At 48.8% G+C, this 16402-nt stretch overlaps 1 long non-coding RNA gene across 1 annotated transcript in view; it reads right to left on the minus strand.

Moving 5' to 3' along the window:
- Window positions 1-239: 239 nt before the first annotated feature.
- The window catches only part of LOC141160999 (uncharacterized), a 43918-nt gene continuing 27755 nt past the window's right edge, over window positions 240-16402 (minus strand). The window contains exon 3 of the long non-coding RNA XR_012250609.1: window positions 240-894. This is a non-coding gene — a long non-coding RNA (uncharacterized lncRNA). The remainder of the gene's footprint in view (window positions 895-16402) is intronic.

Consider the following 16402-nt stretch of genomic DNA (forward strand, 5'->3'; position numbering starts at 1 on the left):
GTTTTCAGGATAATTACACCTTCCTGAAACTTACAATGTAATTCTTATTAAGAAGTGTAATTAATGGAAAATGGCAGTCAACACCCATTATGTCCTTTGGCCTGTGCAATGTTCTAACCATATTCTACAACTGAATATTAAGGTAGTTTGCGTCCAGTCCATACTGTGGACTGCAGACCAGCTATTAGTGGCCACCTGACAAAGCTAGCTCTGCACTTCCATTAACCAGCTCTGCTGTACTGGACTTTCTGACAATCCCCTATAATGCTGATCAGCTCTGCTACGCTAGACTCCTCATCTCTTTTCTACCACTGTGTTAACTCTACCGTACCCCTGCTAGCTCTGCAGTGGACTTCATGACAAACATAGCTCTGCTAAATTTTTAATTCAACTCTGCCATGCTGCTGCCAGCTCTGCGTTGGACTCCAACAAACTCAGCTTTGCTATATCACTGACTTTACAACACTTCTGGTCCAATCCCACCATAAAACCTCTTATGTGACTCAGTTTGGTTCCAAATCACTGAGTCTCTTCTGCTTCGTTATGGTTTACAACTCTTTTACTCCTGTGACTGTTTTTGCAACTCGGCTTCATCTGTTCACGTGACTCCCGTTTTCTCTCTTTGTTGCTGTTCTGCCACCAGTTTCATTTTGCAAAAATTTTCCATACTTCCTGGCCTTTCTGTTCTTAAGGACATCTATCCATTGGATCTCTCCTATTCTCTTTTTGAGTCCCTTAAAACCTGCCTTTCTGTAACCCAACCTTGAAGTCAAACTTCCATTGTTCCATGTGGATCTCTCTGAAGTATCAACATCATCTGTCCGTGTTGGATTCGCAACTGCTCATCCAGACCAAAGGCTTCGAAGATCCATCTCACCAGGCGAGATGTAACACCTATAATGCAGAAAACAGGGGGCTATAACAATCATTAATGAGCTGGCCAAAGAGGTCAATTCCTTTACTGAGATCACTTCATTCAGGCTAATAGTCAATGTTTTTGGTCTAATGGATAAAATGGTGTGACACTACTAAGAAGGCAGGATATTCTGGTACTGAGAAACCCAAACAACTTGTTAAATATGCTCTATAAAAGCCTATTACACCCATTTGTCTTTGATAAAAACCTAAACCTAATACAATGGATTTCTGAAAGATAACTGTCCTTCCTTGGTGTCTGATTACATATGACCCAGGAGACTAATTTTAGGCCATTTTGTCTATAAGGATACCTTCACACAAGTACAGCCGTTATAATTAGACCACCTGGGCACATGCGGGGATTAAAATGACACCTGACCTGTCAGTAGCCTCTAAGGACTGGTATCGGTAATCACTTCTGCTCTCTCGCTGTAAGCCCCCAAAGGCCATGTTTTCTGGGTTTTAGTTGGTTTGAATTAGTTCAATTGACAATGAAAATAATTATTGCTCTTAAAGGTCACACACTTGAGAACAGGAATGGTAATCTGCAGATATGATTACTGGAAGCAGCTCATTTCCTATGAATGGGTCAATTACCAACAACAGCAAATGTATTTTATGCAACCCAGATAAGGTCATGGATTCTTACAACCTTCCAGCCATCGTCAGCATACCTATCGTTTCAGGTAACTTTTCGGAATAAGCTGTGGTGTTTGTGTGCATGAGGAATAATATTATTTCTGGTCATTATATGTCTTGTATTCTCCATTTTTCACATGTTTTCCCTTTTGTAAGCTCCATCTCTAATTTTCAGTTCACTCTAAGCTAGTGGGTGGAGACAACTGTTCCCTCTAAATTGTGCACTCTGGAAATGGTAGAATTAAAGAAAGAATATCAAACTCTACAGTGAATTATATATGTAATTGGGCTCATTAACCTAAAAATTAGGCTGTTTTATTTCTTTTCTTTCCAGATTGCTAAACTTAAAGGAAACTTTGGTGGAGATTTCAGGGAATCTGTCAACAGGTTTTTGCTTTGTAATCCGAGAAAATCTAAAACAAAAACAAAATGAGAAAATACCCTGCAGTAAGTAAATAAATAGCAATAGTGCATGAAAATAACATAGGGTACTTAGTTAACATTGTTTTGATAAAAAAAAATGTAAAAACCATCCTACCATGTCAAGGTGACCCTACTCGGGATGGTACTAACCTCTAGGATTAAAACCTTACCATGTGTCAAATGACTTAAATGTAAATAAGTGCCGAGCAGAACTATTGGACACCCAGCAATGGGAAGCTATATAAACGTAATGTCCAGCTCAAAGAAAAGAGAGGCTATACCATTATTTGCACTGACTGCAAAAACCTAAAGCAAAATGGTGCATGTTCACACTGGCCATTAAACAGACAAAATCTAAGATAAAAACAACATAAGAAAATACCTATGTGAATAAGGGCCAAGCAGGTTTTTGCAAATAAGGTCCCTGAGTGTCAAATAGTCGGGGCCCCAGTCCTGCTCAGTCCTTATGTCAAATGGCACAAATGTCAATATGGTAATGTTTTAGTACTAGAGGTTAGGACCATCCCAAGTAGGGTCACCTTGACGTGGTGAGATGGCTTCTACGTTTTTGTTATCAATGTTAGCTAAGTACCCTATGTCACTATTGCTATTTATTTACTCACTATAGGGTATTTTCTCATTTTGTTTTTATCTTAGATTTTCTCTGTTTATTGGCAGCTGTGAACATGCGCCTACACGTTGCATGCATACTAACTTGTATGCCAGTTCTTTTCTTTCGATTTTGTCAGTAGCATGACGAAGAGGCTGAGAGCCTGATTCCAGCGATGTGTCACTTAGTAGGCTGTGTGTTGTTTTAATAAAATCAGTGCTTTATCAACAGTAGATTATCACTACAGAACTAGTTGTCTCCTGCCTCCTAGTCTTCCTGCTCTGTGCAACTCCGCCCACACCACTGATTGGTAGCTCTCTGTCAATGTACAGTGAGGTGTGCACAGAAATCTGCCAATCAGAGTTTTTTTCGCAGGAAATTCAATTTACTGCAAATCAAAATTAGTTCAAAGCCTTGAAAAAGGTGTATGACACTTTTCTCTTTTCCACACACTCAAATTTTTTTTCACCGCTGTGCTATCGCATACCATTTGTAATGTTTATTCAGTGTTTTATGGCTTTTTCTCCCTATCTCTATAACTAAGCTATGAGCTTTGACGTCCACTCAGTATCCAGATTCTCAAAAAATGGCTGCTACATTTACTGTTTCTGCTTTTATACTGGCTATCAAAGTCCCTCCTAGTGTTCTATACCATGTAATATGATAGCTGCAAGGAATTATAGGGAAGTCTGCCTGAGGTCAGATGATCTGGCTCGTTCAATCTTCTGCAAATGGTTCACCAAATTCCTAAAAAATTGACACAAATAAGTAAATTGTGCTCCTCTCTCTAGTTTTGATGTGTAAATGTATATTCCATGTACAGTGGTGAAGCATGGCATGTATATAATGGTGAGACTAAACTACGCAGGAGAATGATGGACTTATCTGCTAACAAATTTGTTCATCAGGCAAACTTGATCTGCTGGCCTATCTTGGCATGAACCACCAAACTTAACAAGGAAGTGGGTCTTTGGGCCCTCAAATCATCTATTTTCAATCTAGTATGCAGTGTAGGGTAGGGGCATACCATGGGCCCACCACAATAACAGATTCTAATGGCCAACTATCTATTGATGCAGAGTGTACAAGTCCACTCTTACAGAGTAGCTTAGCATATGTCATCAGTGGCGGTTAAGTTATTATTATTTATTATTATAGCGCCATTTATTTCATGGCGCTTTACATGTGAGAAAGGGGGTATATGTAGCACCCTGAGGGCTCGGTTGCTACAGAGGTATTGCATCTCATCCAGATGTGCGATATCTCACTTCCAGGTAAGGATGGAGTGTGGATCAGGACCCCGACACCTGCATGCATTACACCACATTTCCGGGGGGCAGGGCGACCGATATGCTCCAAGTAGAGCATGACAGTCCCTGTCCCTGGCTGGAGTGGGGGGAGGGAACACCGAGGTAGGGGGAACCCTGTAGTGCATAGGAGGGAGAGGGCAGTTCCTGGGTGCACCTAGAGGGAGGTATAAAAGGGGGGCACCATCTTAGAGATAGAGAGAAGTTGAGTACAGACAGAGAGAAGAGGGAGCAGGAGGTGGGAGCAGAGGCTCTGCATGGGCTCTGCTCCGCAGGCAGGCCTAAGAGAGAGGCCGGGGCCTGGAGGAAGCAGAAGGAAGGAGAAGGAAGGAAAAGGAGCGGAGGAGGCTCCAGGAACAAGGAACGAAGGGACCCCAGGGGTGTGGACCGGCAAGTCGCCACCACACGCCCGAATCTACCTGCATAGGGGGGTCAGGCCAAAGGGGGGAGACCGGTCCCCGAAACTAGTGGAGGCGGGGAACTACCCTCAGCTAGAAACCGGAGGCTGTGACATTTTACATGGCGCAGCCCCTAGCTACACCCGCTAGGAAGGCACCATATAGGGTCTGGGAAACTGGCGCCAAGGTTTACCAGAGAAGGCCCGAGGCAGCCGGACAGAAGCGAGGTCACTGGCGGGGTATGACAGGCCAGAGAAAGGACACACAAAGGGGGTCCTGTGAAATGCTCCAAAGTTACCTGGGAGTAGGCCGAGCCCCTCACCTGGTGAGCACAGTGCGACGTGGAACGTTATGACCAGCTGTAGTAACGTGGATAAAGAACTGTGAGTAAATACCCTGGACTGCATTACAGGACTCTGTGTCGTTACTGCTGCTTCCGCGCACCATCACCCCCAACATCCCCACTTGCTGCCCTGAGGCTATACTCCTCCCGTGGGGAGTTATACTATCCTCTGCTGCACTCACAACATCAGCCTCTGCGGTCTGCCCTGCAGCGGCGGTTCACTCTGACCGCAATCCACGGGTGGCGCAGTCGGACATTCAGCTTATAGACTGCCATTTGGTTTGACCGCCCAGGGCACGGACCGGGTCGCCGCCACGGAGACTACAACCTCCAGCGTCCACAACAGGCCCGGTTCCGGGTATCCCCACACACACACGGCCCAGGGGGCGCGTCATATACATAGCAAAAACAATTACAATAATCTTGAACAAACGTGACTGGTGCAGGAGGAGAGACAACCCTGCCCGCGAGGGCCCACAATCTACAAGGGATGGGTGAGGATACAGTAGGTGAGGGTAGAGCTGGTCGTGCAGCAGTATGGTGGACAGGGGCAGACCTACCGCCCGTGCAGCCGGTTCATTGAACGGGGGCCCCCGAGGGAGAGCGGGCCCCTCCAGCCTCCAGCAGGGCCGCCATCAGGGCATGACTGCCCTGACTCCAGCATGGGGCCCGGCCGGTCGGGGCCCCCTCGGAGCCCCGTTGGGGCCCCCCTCTTGTGCGTCTCCTCATGGGGCCCCCCCGCCGTCACATGACCGGAGATGTCCCTGCACTCAGCATGGGCCCCAGGCCCCACGCTGAGCACAGGGACATCTCCGGTCATGTGACGGCGCCGGCACAATACTTACCCCTCCCCGTGCCTCCGCAGCGTCTTCCGCGTCCTTTGACTGTGACGTTTCAGGTCAGAGGGCGCGGTGACGTCTTTACACCGCGCGCGCTCTCTCCTGACCTGTCACAGTGCAGAGCAGGAAGACGCGGACGATGCTGGAGTCCGAAGCAGCGCCAGCAGCAGGTAAGAAGTGAGGTGAGTATTGGATTTTGTTATTTTTTTCATGTATGGGGGCATGGGGCATTATATGGTGGGGGGTGTGTGTGACATCCTGCATGGGGCATTAATTATAAGGTGAGGGGGGGTGACATCCTGCATGGGGCATTATATGGGGGGGGTGACATCCTGCATGGGGCATTATATGGGGGGGTGACATACTGCATGGGGCATTATAAGGGGGGGTGGTGACATACTGCATGGGGCATTATATGGGGGAGGGGGGAATTGACATCCTGCATGGGGGCATTATATGGGGGGGGTGACATCCTGCATGGTGCATTATATGGGGGGGTGACATCCTGCATGGGGCATTATATGGGGGGGTGACATCCTGCATGGGGCATTATATGGGGGGGTGGTGACATACTGCATGGGACATTATAAGGGGGGGTGACATACTGCATGGGGCATTATATGGGGGGTGACATACTGCATGGGGCATTATAAGAGGGGAAGGGGTGAAGTGACATCCTGCATGGGGCATTATAAGAGAGGGGTGTGACATCCTGCATGGGCATTATATGGGGGGGTGACATCCTGCATGGGGCATTATATGGGGGGGTGACATACTGCATGGGGCATTGTAAGAGGGGAAGGGGGGGAAGTGATGTCCTGCATGGGGCATTATAAGGGAGGGGGTGTGACATCCTGCATGGGGCATTTTAAGAGGGGGAGGGGGGAATTGACATCCTGCATGGGGCATTATATGGGGGAGGGGGGAATTGACATCCTGCATGGGGGCATTATATGGGGGGGTGACATCCTGCATGGGGCATTATAAGAGGGGAAGGGGGGGAAATGACATCCTGCATGGGGCATTATAAGAGGGGAAGGGGGGAAGTGACATCCTGCATGGGGAATTATAAGGGAGGGGGGGTGACATCCTGCATGGGGCAGTATAAGAGGGGGAGGGGGGAATTGACATCCTGCATGGGGCATTATATGGGGGTGGGGGGGAGTGTGACATCCTGCATGGGGCATTATAAGAGGGGAAGGGGGGAAGTGACATCCGGCATGGGGCATTATAAGGGAGGGGGTGTGACATCCTGAATGGGGCATTATAAGAGGGGGAGGGGGAAATTGACATCCTGCATGGGGCATTATAAGGAGGGTGGGTGTGTGACATACTGCATGGGGCATTATAAGGGAGGGGGTGTGACATCCTGAATGGGGCATTATAAGAGGGGGAGGGGGAAATTGACATCCTGCATGGGGCATTATAAGGAGGGTGGGTGTGTGACATACTGCATGGGGCATTATAAGGAGGGGGGGTGTGACCTGCATGGGGCATTATAAGGGAGGGGGTGGTCTGACATACTGCATGGGGCATTGAAAAGGGGGTGTAAGGCAACGCTTGTCATCATCCTGGGGGATACTCGCTTCGCTGCGACAATCAATGCACACGTACAATGTCTTTCCGTTTTTTCACAATGCTGCAGTTTATTGCTTCATAAACCACATATGACCGGGTCCAACTCAGTGGCACGCCGACACACATATATACAGTATTCGTGAGCCAAGTGGCACACAGGCCCACTTGCTCCAGGTACAGCCTTCAGCAAGGTAATCATATAGCAATGTCCATAGCAATGTCCATATAACGTAGTGTATTATCTTTGCCGGGTTTACCTGTCTCAGTCTATTAGGTTTTCCACCACTGTGGCTTTAAGGCTTACCACACGTGGTCTCCTGACCTTATCCCATCCAAGACCACTGGCATCTCTCACACACAGATCCAGGCTCTGTCCTCCAGGACGTTTACATTCCAGCCTCTGGCACTCCAAGGCTTACTGGCATCATGTTCACACTCTCAGCGATCCAGGCTTCACCCTCCAGGAGTCCACCAGGCTTCCCCAGGCCTCACCAGGCCTCACACGAGCGGTGTTCCCCCCACACACAGGGAACAGCCTCATGCCTCTCACACGGTGCCCACACGGGAGCACCTAACACAGGAACTCCCAACACAGGAACACACCTGTCACAAATCACCCAGGGTTTATATATCCTGTAGCACACACACACACACACACACACACAGACAGGACCTTGCTGATGTCACAGTCATGTGATCAGACAGACATTCTGTGCGCACAGGACCTGAGCTATGTCACAGTCATGTGACCAGTCACCTGAGGGGGAAGAAAATAGCATAAACAGACATACTAGATCATTATAGCAGGGGGAAGTGACATCCTGCAAGGGGCATTATATGGGGGGGAGAGGTGACATCCTGCATGGGGCATTTTATGGGGGGTAGAGGTGACATCCTGCATAGGGCATTAAAAGGGGGGTGTCATCCTGCATGGGGCATTATAAGGGGGAACAGCCTGCATGGAGCATTACATGGGGGCCAATATTCTGTATGGAGCGTTATATGGGGGCCAGTATTCTGTATGGAGCGTTATATGAGGGCCAGTATTCTGTATGGAGCGTTATATGGGGGTCAGTATTCTGTATGGAGCGTTATATGGGGGTCAGTATTCTGTATGGAGCATTTTATGGGGGCCAGTATTCTGTATGCAGTGTTATATGGGGACCAGTATCCTGTATGGAGCGTTATATGGGGACCAGTATCCTGTATGGAGCATTATATGGGGACCAGTATCCTGTATGGAGCATTATAAGGGGGTCAGTTTCCTGTATGGAGCATTATATGGGGCCCATAATACTGTATGGAGGACTATACTGTCCGGTCTGCACTGTGCGCTGTGAGGATTCGCCGGTTTCTGAGCTATTGTAGAATTTACAATAGATATCGCTCATGTAATGTAGTAAGTGAAATCTTTGGCCTTGTACTATATATATATATTTCCCTGCGGTATCTGTGCATCGTGAATCGTGGTATGTGTTAAAGGGGCCCACTGAAACTCTGTCACCCAGGGCCCACAAAAACCTGGAGCCGGCCCTGGGGGTAAGTATAACAAGTTGTTTTTTTTTAAAATACAATTAATTAACTAGGAGTGGGGGGAATCAGAGATGCACGGGGGGGGGGGGCTTCATGCCCCCTATGAAGGGCAGGGGGGGGCCCAAAAAAATTCTTGCACAGGGGTCCACTACAGTCTGTGTCCTCCCCTGATGGTGGAGCAGTGGTTACTGCAGGTTGAAGGCTTGTCGTAAGAGGTGGGTCTTCAGGTTCCTTTTGAAGGTTTCCACAGAATGCGAGAGACTGATATGTTGGGGTAGAGAGTTCCAGAGTAGGGGTGAATCATGGGAGAAATCTTGTATGTGATTATGGGAAGAGGAGATAAGAGGGGAGTAGAGAAGGAGATCTTGTGAGGATTGGAGGTTGCGTGCAGGTAAGTACCGGGAGACTAGGTCACAGATGTATGGAGGAGACAGGTTGTGGGTGGCTTTGTATGCCAAGGTTAGGGTTTTGAACTGGAGTCTCTGGGCAATGGGGAGCCAGTAAAGGGATTGACAGAGAAGAGAGGCCGGGGAATAGCGGGGGGGACAGGTGAATTAGTCGGGCAGCAGAGTTTAGGATAGATTGGAGGGTGCAAGAGTGTTAGAAAAGAGGCCACAGAGCAGGAGGTTGCAGTAGTCGAGGCGGGAGATGATGAGGGCGTGCACTAGTGTTTTTGCAGATTCATGGTTGAGGAACGTGCGGATCGGAGAGATATTGTTGAGTTGGAGTCGGCAGGAAGTGTAAAGAGCTTGGATATGTGGTTTGAAGGAGCGATTATAGTCCAGGGTTACCCCAAGGCAGCGAGCTTGCGGGACTGGGGAGAGTGGACAGTCATTGACGTTGATAGATTGGTCAGATGGGGTGGTTGAGTGAGACGGTGGAAAGATGATGAATTCTCTTTTATCCATGTTAAGTTTTAGAAATGTAGCAGAGAAGAAGGATGAAATAGCGGACAAATATTGAGGGATTCTGGTTAGTAGGGAGGAGATATCGGGTCCAAAGAGGTAGATCTGTGTGTCATCCGCATAGAAGTGATACTGAAAGCTGTGAGACTCTATGAGCTGTCCCAGGCCGAAGGTGTAAATGGAGAAGAGCAGGGGCCCTAGAACTGAACCTTGAGTGACACCGACAGATAGGGGGTGAGATGAGGAGGTGGTGTGTGAGTGGGAGATGCTGAATGTCCTGTCTGTTAGGTATGAGAAGATCCAAGATAGGGCCAAGTCTGTGATGTCGAGAGATGAGAGAATCTGTAGTAAGAGGGAATGGTCCACTGTGTCGAAGGCAGATGACAGGTCCAGGAGGAGGAGGACAGAGTAGTGCCGCTTTGATTTGGCGGTTAGTAGGTTGTTGATGAGTTTAGTCTAGGCAGTTTCAGTAGAATGGTGCAGTCATAATTTCTAAGTCATAATTAGTCATAATTTCTAAGTCAATCATTGGTCTTTCAATTATGTACCTTAAGGACCCAGTACTATATTAAAACGTGGGCCTACTGGAGAACATATGGGTCCTCTGGTGGCCTGTCCAACTGGACTATTATGCCCAAATTGCATCCAACTATGACTAGTGTTGAGCATTCCGATACTGAAATATCGGGTATCGGCCGATATTCGCGGTATCGGAATTCCGATACTTAATTCCGATACTATTGCAATATCGTATACCGGAATCGGAAGTTCCCATAATGCAATGAGACATTTTCATTTTATTCAGCCAATGAGGATCCTAAGAAGTGTGGGCACATCCTGTTAGGCATGTAGGCATCTTAACTAATGGCATGGCTGTGATTGGCTGCTGAAATGATGTCATGATGCACTATAAAAGCCACCGCCGCCATTTTGAGCTCACTCTGCTGTGAATTCAGTTAGGGATAGGACGCTGTTGTTCTGAGGGACAGTTTTAGCTACCTATTTGCTCTATACTGCTTTACCCAAGCTACTTTCTAAATCACTGTGCCTTGCAGTGCTAGTGCACAGTTCCCTGTGCTGTTCACCGCTATCTGCAAGGTCTGTGTGTGTGAGTGCAGCTCACCCTGTAGTGTGTGCTTCAGCCAAGTCTGGTTGTAGTGCACTCAGTGTGTGTCACTGCCTCATACATTGTCCTTTTTTGCCAATTCATAATTTTTCCTGATATCTCCTATTAGTGTGGTGGTTCCATCTGTATTCAGCTAAATTGGTTCCAAACACACTATATAGGAGTAGATAGAGAAATTTTTTTCCGTCTTGCAGCACTAGTGCACAGTGCTCTGCATCTGTACTGTTCACCGCTGTCTGCAAGGTCTGGTGTGTGAGTGCAGCTCACCCTGTAGTGTGTGCTTCAACCCCGTCTGGTTGTAGTGCACTCAGTGTGTGTCACTGCCTCATACATTGTCCTTTATTGCCAATTCATAATTTTTCCTGATATCTCCTATTAGTGTGGTGGTTCCATCTGTATTCAGCTAAATTGGTTCCAAACACACTATATAGGAGTAGATAGAGAATTTTTTTCCGTCTTGCAGCACTAGTGCACAGTGCTCTGCATCTGTACTGTTCACCGCTGTCTGCAAGGTCTGGTGTGTGAGTGCAGCTCACCCTGTAGTGTGTGCTTCAACCCCGTCTGGTTGTAGTGCACTCAGTGTGTGTCACTGCCTCATACATTGTCCTTTATTGCCAATTCATAATTTTTCCTGATATCTCCTATTAGTGTGGTGGTTCCATCCATATTCAGCTAAATTGATTCCAAACACACTATATAGGAGTAGATAGAGGAGCCTTTCTGCAGCATTGGGCCCTGCAGCCCCAGCCAGATTAGTATTAGCCTATTTTTTGCAGCCTCATCTATTGCATTGTAGGTTACCTTCCTACATTGTAATAGCTACAAAAAGTTTGTGATACTATCGTTATTACATCTTTAGGCACATCCAGTGTCTTTTTGTGACAAAAAAAACCTAAATAAAGTTCACCAAACACTCCACTTTACAGTTGTGTAGGCCACATTAGCTCATATTAAAGTCTAGTCCACACTTTATAAAATTAGTGTTTCTTATACCTGTTAGCAGCTGTTCAGGAATAAGCACACTAAGCCCTTAGTACTTTTCTGCCTATCTTTATCAGTCTACCAAGATGAAGAAGGCAGGGAGTAAGGCATGTGGTCGTGGTCGTGGGCGTGGGCGTGGAGTTTCTGCAGGGAGAGGACGTGAGGATTCTGTGCCTGCAGGGAGAGGACGTGGGGATTCTGTGCCTGCTGCGGGCACCAGTGACTCAGCATCCCCCAGTTTTACCAGGGAACAGTCCTTTATGCGCAGCTTTGTAGGAGCTAGCCGTACCCCACTGCTGCGCGAGGACCAAATTGAAGCCGTTGTCGGATGGATGGCAGCTAACGCATCGACTTCAATTAGTTCCAGATCCTCTCAGGTCCTGAGCACTGAAGAGCACCCATCTGTCTCTTCACCACCTGCCAAATTGCCCAGGCAGTCAGAGAGCCCTGGACAGGAGCCATCTCTACTTCTGTTCTCTGAATCTCTTGGCTTGGAAAGAGGGGGCCAGCCAAGCAGAATTCGAGAATTTGAAGAAGAGGTAGTATGCAGTGATGCGCAACCGTTTTGTCTCTCTGAATCTGAAGAGGCGGGTGGGCCAGTGCCTATGGTCAGCAGCACACCTCAGTACGCATCTGATGATGAGACTCAGGTGCCACTTTCTGGTGCGTACTGTGCTGTCGAGACTACCCAGGAGAAGCAGTTGTTTGAAGAGGGTGGTGTAGATGATGAGGTCCTTGACCCATCATGGCGTGAGGGACAGGAAGGTGGTGGGAGCAGCTCTGAGGAAGATATTCCCCGAACGGCCCAAAAAGGAGGGAGAGGGAGGGGGCAGACTTGGTTGCCTGTAGCCTCCACTTCGGCACCCATTAGGAGCATGGCTCTTCCAAAATCCAAAGCGGGCGCTCCCAAGACTTGCAGTGCCTGGTCCTTTTTTGACACAGTTGCAGATGACATTTGCTTTGTCAAATGCAAGCTGTGTAATCAGAAGGTGAAAAGAGGGAAAAGTGTCAGCAACCTCAATACCACAAATATGTGGAAACATGTGCGGACCAAGCACGTGGTGGAGTTACACAAACACACTGAAGACCTAGGCCAACCTACAGCGCCACCTACCACCTCTTCAGCTCGTGTTGTAGCCTCTTCCTCCAGCTCACACACAGCTGGTTCGGCTTCCTCACAGGATCGCCATGGAAGAATCTCTGGCACTGTTGTACAGAGACACAGTGTAATTCCACCCACAGCACCACTTTCCCAGTCATCCTCACACTCCCAGGCCAGTCTACAGCCATCGTTAGCACAGGCATGGGAGAAAAGGCGCCCATACTCGGCAAACCACCCCCGAGCACAGGCTCTGAATGCTGGCATTGCTAAACTACTGGCCCTTGAAATGCTATCATTCAGGCTGGTGGAGACTGACACATTCCGTAACTTTATGGCATTGGCAGTCCCACAATACAACGTGCCCAGCCGCTTTTATTTCAGCAGGCAAGCCGTCCCTGCCCTGCAACATCATGTGGAGGGAAAAATTAAACATGCGCTACAAAACGCCGTCAGTAGCAAGGTCCACCTGACCACTGATGCGTGGACCAGTAAGCATGGACAGGGACGATACCTTTCCCTCACTGCCCATTGGGTAAATGTTGTGGAGCCGGGTACAGATCTTGAGAGTGGCGCTGTACGTGTTCTGCCAACTCCAAGGATTGCAGGAATCCAGTCTGTACACATTGACTCCTCCTCATACTCCAGTTCCTCTGAATCAGCGCTGCAGGAGCCGTCACGGTCTACCTCCACATCGACCCGTGAACGGTTACCTGTTATGATGACCGATATGAGCACAGCCGTGGCCAAACGTCAACAGGCCGTATTAAAATTAATTTCTTTGGGGAATCGAAGCCACACAGCGCAGGAGCTCTGGAATGCCATCAAGCAGCAGAGTGACGTGTGGTTTGTGCCAGCGAATCTCCAGCCAGGCATGGTAGTGTGTGACAATGGCCGAAATCTGGTGGCAGCTCTGGGCCTAGGCAACCTCACTCACATCCCATGTCTGGCACATGTGCTCAACTTGGTCGTGCAGAGTTTTTTGAGGGACTATCCGGATCTTGATGCACTGCTTCACAAGGTCCGCATAGAGTGCGCTCACTTGCGGCGTTCCAGCAATGCAAGATCACGCATTGCAGCTCTGCAGCGCCGATTATGTCTTCCGGAACATCGCATCATATGTGACCTACCCACCAGGTGGAATTCAACGTTACATATGTTGGAGAGGTTGTGTGAGCAGCAGGCAGCAGTAATGGAGTACCAGCTGCAGCAGGCGCAAACAAGTCGCAGTGCGCGCCGTTCACACTTCACCACCACTGAGTGGGCCTCTATGAAGGACATTTGCCACGTTTTGCGTGCCTTCGATTATTCCACGCGGATGGCGAGTGCAGATGATGCACTAGTCAGCATGACTATCCCCCTTATCTGCCTGCTTGAAAAAACACTGCAAGCACTAAGGGACGAGGTTTTGGAAGAGGTGGAGGATGAGGAGTCACAAATGCCATCTGCTTCTCTACAGTCTGCGCAACGTGGTTCCTCACAAAGGCCTAGGCAGGGGACACTTTGTGAGGAGGATGAGGAGGAGTCAATGGATGAGGAAGACATCTGTCCAGAGGAGGGAGGTACACAATGCTCTAGTAGTCAGTATCTAGAGCGAGGGTGGGGTGATGCAGAGCAGGCAGAGATCACGCCTCAAGCAGGGGACAGCGTTTCTTGGCCAGTTGGCAGTCTGCAGCACATGGTTGATTTCATGCTGCAGTGCCTCAGAAACGACCGCCGCATCGCCCACATTCTCAACACGGCTGATTATTGGGTGTCCACCCTCCTAGATCCTCGCTACCGGGACAACTTACAAAGCCTCATAACACCATTGAACCGGGAGCGTAAAATGCGGGAGTACCAAGACGCACTGGTGCATTCCATCATGTTCTCCATTCCAACCGAGAGCAGTGCTGCTAGTGCTTTACAAAGCAGCTCAGTGCGTCGAGGCAGTGGAGGAAGCTCTGCACAAAGAGGGAGCAGAAGCAGCGCCTCAGCACAAGGCAAGACCAGTATGGCCGAAATGTGGCAAAGTTTTGTGTCCCCGCCGCCACAAATGTCTACACCATCACAGACAGCTCCAGTCAGCAGGAGGCAACGTTTCCGTCAGATGGTGACAGACTACATGTCTTGCCCTCTTAGTGTACTCCCAGACGGCTCTTCTCCCTTCAAGTTTTGGGTCTGTAAGCTGGATACATGGCCAGAGCTTAGTCAGTATGCACTGGAGGTGCTAGCTTGCCCTGCTGCTAGTGTATTATCGGAACGCGTCTTTAGTGCCGCAGGTGGTGTACTAACAGACCGTCGCATGCGACTATCCTCCGATAACGTTGACCGGCTTACTTTTCTCAAAATGAACAAGGCCTGGATCTCTCATGAATTTGCCAGTCCTCTTCCAGAATAAATAATTGGTTGGCAACAGTATCCAGGTCTCCTGTTCTGTTCATGTTTCTACCACCTGAACTGTAATCCCTGAGCTCCAACACCGCCAGTTGGCGCTCGGAAGTGCCGTCTGCACAGTCAACACTTGCTGCCGTGTTATTGGGGTTCAGTAACGTCAGCTGTTCTCCTGCTGTGCGGACGGCAATTTCTCCTGATTTGTCCACATCCACTGTACTACACATTTTAAAGTTGCTCCAATTACTCCTCTGGCTCCTCTGTTTTCATTCTTATCCCTGGGCTCCAGCACCGCCAGTTGGCGCTCGGAAGTGCTGTCTGCACAGTCAACACTTGCTACCATGTTATTGGGGTTCAGTAACGTCAGCTGTTCCCCTGCTGTGCGGACGGCAATTTCTCCTGCTCTGTCCACATTCTCACTACTACAGATTTTAAAGTTGCTCCAATTACACCTCTGGCTCCTCTGTTTTCATTCTTATCCCTGGGCTCCAGCACCGCCAGTTGGCGCTCGGAAGTGCCGTCTGCACAGTCAACACTTGCTGCGGTGTTATTGGGGTTCGGTAACGTCAGCTGTTCCCCTGCTGTGTTCACGGCAATTTCTCCTGCTCTGTCCATATTCACTGTGCTACTTATTTAAAACTTGCTCCAATTACACCTCTGGCTCCTCCGTTTTTAGTATTTACCCTGGGCTCCAACACCGCCAGTTGGCGCTCGGAAGTGCTGTCTGCACAGTCAACACTTGCTGCCGTGTTATTGGGGTTCAGTAACGTCAGCTGTTCTCCTGCTGTGCGGACGGCAATTTCTCCTGCTTTGTCCACATCCACTGTACTACACATTTTAAAGTTGCTCGAATTACACCTCTGGCTCCTCTGTTTTCATTCTTATCCCTGGGCTCCAGCACCGCCAGTTGGCGCTCGGAAGTGCCGTCTGCACAGTCAACACTTGCTGCCGTGTTATTGGGGTTCAGTAACGTCAGCTGTTCTCCTGCTGTGCGGACGGCAATTTCTCCTGCTTTGTCCACATCCACTGTACTACACATTTTAAAGTTGCTCGAATTACACCTCTGGCTCCTCTGTTTTCATTCTTATCCCTGGGCTCCAGCACCGCCAGTTGGCGCTCGGAAGTGCCGTCTGCACAGTCAACACTTGCTACCATGTTATTGGGGTTCAGTAACGTCAGCTGTTCCCCTGCTGTGTTCACGGCAATTTCTCCTGCTCTGTCCATATTCACTGTGCTACTTATTTAAAACTTGCTCCAATTACACCTCTGGCTCCTCCGTTTTTAGTATTTACCCTGGGCTCCAACACCGCCAGTTGGCGCTCGGAAGTGC

This window comes from Phyllobates terribilis, unplaced genomic scaffold (assembly GCF_046119375.1).
Source record: "Phyllobates terribilis strain yellow unplaced genomic scaffold, ASM4611937v1 Scaffold_9__5_contigs__length_417890890, whole genome shotgun sequence".
Lineage (NCBI taxonomy): Eukaryota > Metazoa > Chordata > Amphibia > Anura > Dendrobatidae > Phyllobates > Phyllobates terribilis.